Here is an 8,848-nt window from a genome sequence, read left to right on the forward strand (position 1 = left end):
AAAAAAAAAAAAAAAACCATACATTCTACTAAAAAATCCAGATCACCCTGAGACTTTATTTATAGATAGTTATATTTACAGGTTCCCTTTTGTACACACTTACCAGGTTCCCCAAAGCCTGGCCAATTGTTCAGTCCCCGGATCATAAATTGGGCAACTCTTTGAGAACAAAGCCAAAGTCTTAATCCTACTGGATTAATTTCAACCAGGGTGTGGGACCTGCTAGGCTCCTTGCTTTTTTGTGAGATCATCTGTGGATTTTCCACCCCTTAGTTGGTGTGACCCTGCATGATCGCCACCCCTCGCTCCACCTGGTCTCACCTGTTGGCCCCAAGCGAATGATAAAGATAAAAGTCTCCGCAAGCTCCCTTCTCTCAGGAAGCACCAGGATTGGATGCAGGCCCTAGGGTGAGGACTGGTGTGTGTGACTCCACTGGCCCAAGTTACATACCAAGTGGAGGACACTGAGCTTCTCTGGTAGCTGTCCCCTCCTCTTCTCCCTCCCAAATTCCCGGCCCCAGGGCTGCTGCATGGCCCTTTTTGAAGATAGCATCTCCACTTCAGCAGGTCTCACGCTCTTGACCTTCTCAGCCACGAAGGAGCGTTCTTGGGCCCCGCCCTTGGAAAGTGGGAGAGGTGGTGACAACAGAGTCCAAGTCGCTGTCCCACCATCACCTTGGCATTGATGTCAGAATTCCAGCAGCCAGTTAAGGAGGTGGGGGAGTTATTCCCAGAGCTGGATGTGTGTCTGGACTCAGGAACAGAGAAAATAGCTCCATGGGACACTCTCAAAGCAGCTTAAACTTCTTTATTGTCCCCCCAATTCCCAGCCCACTCCCATACTGGTGATCAAACGCAGGGAATCCTGGGTTACACATCCAGCAAATCACACCACCACCCTGCTTTTGTTGTTGATGTTATTTTTCAGTACTGGGGATTGAACTGTATTAATGAACTACATCCTCTGCCCTTTTTATATTTTATTTTGAGACAAGGTCCCACTAAATTGCCCAGGCTAAGCTCAAACTTGAAATCCTCCTGCCTCAGCCTCCTGAGTAACTCAGATTACAGATGTGTGCCACCATGCCAGCTTCTCAATTGATTCTGATATGCCCCTTTCCTGGATGTAAGGTGAGTCAGGGGTGGTGATGGGAAAATGTTCCCAGTGACAATCTGTCCCAAGACCTTCTCGGCTGGGCTCTTTCTGAGCCCCTTCTCTCGGCTACTTTTTCCTGATTCATATGATGAAGAGATAGTAGTCAAGGATCTCAAGGTGCTGGGCAGGACGCCAGGGAAGATGGCGTTTGTCAGTGCACAGAAGAGGGACAACAGCGGCTGGCTCAGTGTCCCCAGCCCAGCACACCATTTGGGTGAAGCAGACGCCAAGAATTCTAAGATGGGGGATGAGAGGCAGGGACGAGCTGGCGGGTAAGCAAAGCGCCTCTCTCCCTGCGCTTTCGGAGCTGGTGCGTGCGCACTTCCTCCTGCGTGGTACCCACGGCTGCACAGACCGCGGGCAGCTGTCGCAGTGCGCACAGGCGGAGAGCGAGCACCGCCGCCCGCTTTGCACGCGCGCCCCCGCCTGGGGCTATAAAAGCCGCTCCACCTGCTGCCACCCGCTAAGCAGCGCGTCCAGTTGTCTGGAGAAGCCAATTCCCGGTCTCCAGTGGCTGCCTACCTCGACATGGACCCGGAGACCTGCCCCTGTCCGACTGGTGAGCCCCCGTCCTGCGGCACGGCCCACCCCTTTACTGGCAGATTTGCTCAAGGACAGGAGGAAGAGGCCCTTATCTCCCATTCTTAACCTTGTGAAGGACGAGGGTGTCCAGGTGTGGAGGCGCAGGGAGCGGAGATTGGCAGCCCATCTTCTCTGAAGCCAGCGGCAGCCGAGTTCACCGCTTTAATTAACCCTTCCGGCGGCGTCTTCCCCTCTAGGTGGCTCCTGCACCTGCGCTGACTCCTGCAAGTGCGAGGGCTGCAAATGCACGGACTGCAAGAAGAGTGAGTGCACCACCCGCCCTCCCCGCCCAGAGGGACCCGAACCCCCCAGCCCCTGCCCATCCCCCCGTTCACCCTTTGCAAACGCCTGGGCACACCTTAGGAAACAGAGATCCGAGCAGTAGGTCTAGGATGGAACGTTTCCTAAATTCACAGAAGACCGAAGGGCAGCTGAGGATTAGAACCGCTGCCCTGGAACAAACCCTTCCCTTGATCCCCTCTGTTCAAAAGCTCCAGTGTCTGTGGAGACCTCCCAAGTGAGGATGGGGGGCAGCTCTGGAGTTCCCCTCCTTGGTCCCTCTCAGGCCTTGGGGAACCCCTCAGTTTGAGCCCTCCCCCCCCAGCTCATAGCACTGTGATATGCATGGAGGGGTTAGGAGGTGGGAGAGGGTCTCCCTTAGTCTCTTGGATGTGAGACTGAGGCACAGGGAGAGCCCCATGGATTGCCTGGCCCTGCTATACCTCTGCGTTTTTGCTGCGGGGCCCTCTCAAGGCCATTTACCTGGCCTGCTTCCTCCTTGAGGCCTAGCACTCCCTCAGCCTGGGCCTAACCCACACCATCCCTGGGCGCTCTCGGCACCCACGGAAGGGGATGTGGGGTGACCTTCCAGCAGAATCCCAGCATGCAGCTTCAGCACCATAGATGCTGAGTCACATGAGACCTGACAGTAGGAAGGGGACAGCAGCCTGGCTGACTTCCCAGCCCAGCACCCCGCCCTCAGCCCTCCTCTGAGGTGGGGGCATCGGTCTGAACACGCGTCTCATCCGCAGGCTGCTGTTCCTGCTGCCCGGCGGAATGTGAGAAATGTGCCAAGGACTGTGTGTGCAAAGGTGGGGAGGGGGCCAAGGCGGAGGAGGAGAAGTGCAGCTGCTGTCACTGAGGATGTGGCCCTCGGGGGAGCATGTATAAATAGAGCTGGGAGGCCCAGGGCCACCTCTGCCTGTAGTAGGGTGTACCCCCCACCACTCCGCCTGCTGATGAGCGACAATAAATCCCACAAACAGTATGAACCAAGGACTCGGTCTCTTCTTAAAGGGAGAAGGACGTGGAGGAGAAGGGGTGCCCACTCCAGCCCCCGCTCCCCCATTGAAAGTGAAATCTTGAGACTTGGCCCATAGTCTTTTGGGGACTGGGATGGAGCCCGGGGAGCAGAGTATATTGTCCTCCACTGTTAGCTGGCACTAGATCCTCCTGTAAAGTCACGCTTACCTGTGGAGAAAGAGAAACCAGACCCCTTGAGGTTTCCCTCTGCAACTGGCCAGCCTCACTGTCTTTACTTGTGCAGCAGGGTAGGAGGATTTAAAACTCGCTTCCACTCCAGGGCCTTACGAAACTGCCTGTTTTCAGGGTGATCCCCCTTGTCAAACTGGCTGTGTTTCCAAGGCCTCCTGCCTGAATAGCCTGTCTTCCCAGAGCGGATTATTCAGCTCCTTTTCAGATCTTCTTGTCTGGCAGTTCGCTCCCAGCCCTGCTCTCCTCAAGGGGAAGTATGGAAATATGAGCTTTTATCTGCCATGGCCGTGGTCCAAGCTTTGGTGAAAGAGAGCTCTCGGGCCCACCTAGATGGCTAAGAAGGGGGAAAGACACGGAGGTTTACCTGCAAGAGGATAAGAGGCTGTAAACACCTCAGGTTTCCTCCAAGCTAGTTTTTCAGGACATTCTATTCCAAAGCTCACCACAGTCACGATGTTTTTTAATCTAACAGGCTGAGTTATTCCAAAAGAGAGTGCAAGAAGAACCAAGCTGCTTTTGAAAAGAAGCAACACAAGAGGCTTGCTCTGACCGGCCAACCCCACTTGCTCCAAAGCACGAGGAAGTGCTGTTGGCTCCAAAGTGGGGCAGTTGGACCAGAAACAACCCCAGCACCACCACACACCACACCCACAGGTGCCAGTAAGAGATGATCAAATATGGTCAGTGACTGGTGTTGGCACAATTGGCTACTCTTTACAGAGTGTTTAAAATAAATTTTAAAAAATTTCCATTGATTTAAATACCTAACAGCAAAATTCAAAGCTATAAAAAAATTTGGAGGCCAGGAATGGTGGTGCATGCCTGTAATCCCAGCACTCAGGAGGCTGAGGCAGGGGGATCTTTGCAAGTTTGAGGCCAGCCTGGGCTACAAAGTGAGCTCAAGGCCAGCCTGAACTGCACAGCGAGACTCTGTCTCAAAAAGACAAAAAAAAAAAAAAAAAAAATTGGAAATGGGAAAGTAGGAGAATGTTTAAGGCTTTGGGGTGGGAGAAAACCCTTCAAGACATTTCTTTGTGAAAGACTGAAGCTGGGAATGATAGCACACATCTGCCTGTAGCCATTCTGGGAGGTCAGGCAGGTTAGGTTGCAGAAGGGGGATCAAAAGTTCAAACTCAACCTGGGCAATTTAACGACTTAGACTCTGTCTCAGGATATGAAATTTAAAAAGGGTTGGGCACATAGTTTAGTGCAAAAGCCCCAGGTTCAATCCCCAGTACCCCCACACACATATACATACAAAAGATAAATATGAGATTACCTTCTGCTGACTCCTTTTAAGTACATTATCTCACTGAACCTTACAACTCTAGAACAGTATGATTATCATACCCACTTTACAGATTGGTGGGCCAGGGATATAGCTCAGTGGCACAACACCTGCCTGGCAAGTGCAAGGTCCTGAGTTCAGTTCCCAGAACCAAAAAAAAAAAAAAAAAAAAATTACAGATGGGGCAATGAGGCTCAGGTCATACATCTAGAATATGGTAGAGGCCAGGCCCTTAAATTTGGCTATGCTTTGTTTTTGCACTTCTGTCATGCCAGTGTTACAAAAAAGCATTAAAAACTAAGCTATATTTGGCTGGGGCTGTAGCTCAGTGGTATAGTATTTACCTAGCATGCATGAGGCCCAGGGTTCAATCCTTGATACCATAGAATAAGCAAAAACAAAGCTAAATCACCTCACACGTACTAGGATGGCTAGCATATTAAAAACAAACAAGGGGCTGGGGATTTAGCTCAGCGGCACAGCACCTGCCTGGCAAGCAGAAGGTCGTGAGTTCGATTCCCAATACCGAAAAAAAAAAAAAAAAACTCCCCCCAAAAAACCCCAAAAATAAAAACAAACAAAAGCCACACATGGTGGTGCACATCTGTAATCCCAGCACTTCAGAGACTCAGGCAGGAGGATCGTTGCAAGTTCGAGACCAGCTTAGACTACAAAGTGAACTCGAGGCCAGCCTGAACAGCATAAAGAGACTCTGTCTCAACAAAATAAAAAAATAAAAACAAACAAACAGGAAATGTAGAGAAATTGCAACTATTGTGTATTGATGGAAATATAAAATTCCACAGCAATCACTGTGGAAAAGAGTTTTGCAGTTTCCCAAAAGTTAAAAATAGAGGGGCTAGGGATCTAGCTCAGTGGCACAAGCGCCTGCCAGGTAAGTGCAAAGTCCTGAGTTCGACTTCTGACACCCCCCAAAAAGTTAAAAATACAATAGCATATGATTTAGCAAACGAACGTAAAAATAGTTTTTTTTTTTTTTTTTCAGACAGGGTCTCACTATGCAATTCAGGCTGGCCTTGAGCTCACTTATGTAGCCCAGGCTGCCCTTGAACTTAAAGGATCCCCCTGCCTCAGCCTTCCCAGTGCTGGGATTACAGGCATGCACTACCACACCCGGTATAAAAATAGGTTCTTGATGAGATACGTGTATACTCTTGCTCATGGCAGCTTTATTCATAATAGCCAAAAGATGGATGCAAACAAAGTGCTCATTGATGAATGAGTAGATAAAAAAAAACTGCAGGATATAAATGCAGCCAGATATTATTCAACCGAAAAAAGTAATGAGATTTTGCAACATGTCACAACATGGGTGAACCTGGAAGTCATTTTAGTAATGAAATTATCTGGTTACAAAGGTACAAATACTGTTTGATTCTATTTACATGAGGTACCTAGTATAATCAAATTGGATCTACATAAGGGCAGAAAGTAGAATGGAGATTTCGGAGGGCTGAGAGAGGGCGTGATGGGAGTCATTTAATGGGCAAGGAGTTTCAGGTTTGCAATATAAAAAGTGTTCTGAAGGTGGGTTGCAAAGCTGTCTCAATGTACTAAACACTGCTGAACTGTACACTTAAAAGTGCTTAAGATGGTACAGTTTATATGTACTGGTACACTAGTTTTAAAAAGCAACCTGGGCATGGTGGTATACACTTGTAATTCCAGTAAGACCGGAGGAGTTAGAGTTCAAGACCAGCCTGGGCTACCTAACAAAATTCTGTCTCAAAAGATAAAATAATAAAAGCTAAATACAATAGAAAATAGTTGCTAGCCAGGCATGGTGGCACACGCCTATAATCCCAGCACTTGAGAGGCAGAGACAGGAAGATAGTTGTGAGTTTGAGACCAGCCTTGGCTACAAAGTGAGCTCAAGGCCAGCCTGAACTGCGTCGCAAGACCCTATCTCAAAAAGACCAAAAAAAAAAAAAGGAAAAAAAGAAAATAGTTGCTATATTGTGTGCTATGGACTGAATTGTCCTCCCTCCAAATTTAAGTTGAATGTATCTGGGTTACCGGCCTACAGTGAACTAATTAAGGTTGAATTAAACATAAGGGCGAGGCCTTGATACTTACAAGGGTTAGTGACCTTCCAAGAAGAGTCACCAGAGCGCCTGCTCTCTACCTCTCTACTCATACACCCAAAGAAGCTGTGTGAACACACAGTTAGGTGGGGGCCACCTACAGGCCAGGAAGAGAATCCTCACCAGAAGCCAGTCGCACTGATACCTCAACCTAGGATCTCTTGACTCTAGAACTGTGAGACAAGAAACTTTTGTTGGTTCATCCATCTAGCTCACAATATTGGACTGACTGACTGATAACAGTGTAAGCACACACTGCTGGTCTTTTGTCATATATGCATGTACCTATCGATCTTTTGCACATCCATTTGACAAAAGTTCCATATTGACAATAGAGTTCCTACAAATTGATAAGAAATAGACAATTCAATTGAAAAATTAGCCAAGGAATATAAATAAATAATTCAAGGAATAAACTTGAAAGCCCAGAGAACAAGGAAAATAATCTTCAATCTCATTCCACCAAAGAAACACAAACTAAAATAACATCTTGCCCATCTATCAAAGTGCCAAACACTGCTATTTTTTATTAACACATGTAAATGATTTCATGCTTCCATCTCCTTCTGGCATACAAATTGGTTAGAGCCACTTAGGAAGCTATTTTATCAGTAGCTACTAGAATTTCAAATGTACATACCTTCAGCCTAAGAGGTTCAGTATGTCATCATTTGTGTCCGCAGAAGTCTAGCTAAGTAGCCTTCAGTAGGAAAGCCATTTCAGCATGACCATAATAAACATGTAATAAAAAAGAATGAGATACAGCCGTGGGAGCTGCAGTGTGAAGACTTCCGTGGCTTATCATTACATGGAAAAAACAAACTATAAAATAGCACATATAGAACAATAATGATTCTTTTTTAAAAGGAAATAAAACTCCGCATGTACATAGGCATATGAATATAAACGCACGGAAAGGAAATGGCATATCCGAGGAGAATCAACTGGGTCTTTAGTTTTATCCACATTCATATTCCACTTCTGTTTGACTAATTTTTAAGTACGCAAGTAAACACCATAACTTCCCTTTTTTCACTTTAGCAATCTGTCTAGGATCTCAGGAAAGATAAATATCTAATAACTGCTGTAGAGAATATCACTCAATGGTTAATGTACTTCATTTCTGAAATCCTTTTACAGACTGATGGGTAGACATTTAAGTGGCTTTTACTTTTGGTTATTACGCAGACTGTGGTTCCTGCTTTATTTTGTTTTTTGTATTCTCAAGTTGGGGAGCAAACCCAGGGCCTTGTGTATGTTAAACAAGCACTGTAACACAGAACTACATCTTGTGATTCCTTCTCGTGCTACTGTGTCAGTAGTTTCTCGGAATTATGAGATGTATAATTGCTGGAGCACAGAAAACAGTGTTTTTTACATTTTGTAGGAGCTGTCAAATAGTTCTCTCCTGAGGCTGTTCTGATTTGCACATCACCATCAGTATCTGAGTGTTTGTAATGCTCCATTCCCTCGCACTGTTATCCTGGCATTTTGGTAAACCTGGTGGGTAAACCAATGGCATCCTAGTTTTAAACTGCATCTGTCCTTAAGGCGGTGAGTTTGAGCATGTTTTCAGTAGTTCACTGGCAATTTTGTGGTCATTTCCTGTGATTGCTGGCTCATGCTCTTTACCCTTATTTTCTACTCAATTGTTTGCCATTTCTTTTTTAACTATAACTTCATTATTTTCTTATTAATTTGTGAAAGCTCCTTATATACAGTGGTCCCTGTTCCTTTGCCTTCCATCTACTTTGGATTTTTCAGGATGTTCTCAAAGTTCCTGAACCACTAAAGGCATTCATCAAGAATGCCTTTCTTTTATTTTTATCAAGATATAGTTTATGGCATAAAATTCACTCATTATATGTGTTCCCTTAAATACTAGCAAATTTTTAGAATTGAGCAAGCATCATCAGTTTTAGAACATTTCTTTTTCTTTTTCTTTTTTTTTTTCTTTTTCTTTTGTCTTTTGTCTTTTGGAGACAGGGTCTCACTATGCACTTCAGGCTGGCCTTGAGCCCACTTTGTAGCACAGGTTAGTCTCGAACTTGCAATGATCCCCCTGCCTCAGCCTCCCAAGTGCTGGGATTGGGGCTGGGGATTTAGCTCAGCAGCACAGTGCCTGCCTAGCAAGCGCGACGTCGTGAGTTCAATACCAGTACCAGAAAACAAACAAACCAACAACAACAACAACAAAAAAAACCCCAAAAAACCAAGTTCTGG

The sequence above is a fragment of the Chinchilla lanigera genome, unplaced genomic scaffold, assembly GCF_000276665.1.
Source record: "Chinchilla lanigera isolate Chin_1 unplaced genomic scaffold, ChiLan1.0 scaffold00032, whole genome shotgun sequence".
In the NCBI taxonomy this organism is placed as follows: domain Eukaryota; kingdom Metazoa; phylum Chordata; class Mammalia; order Rodentia; family Chinchillidae; genus Chinchilla; species Chinchilla lanigera.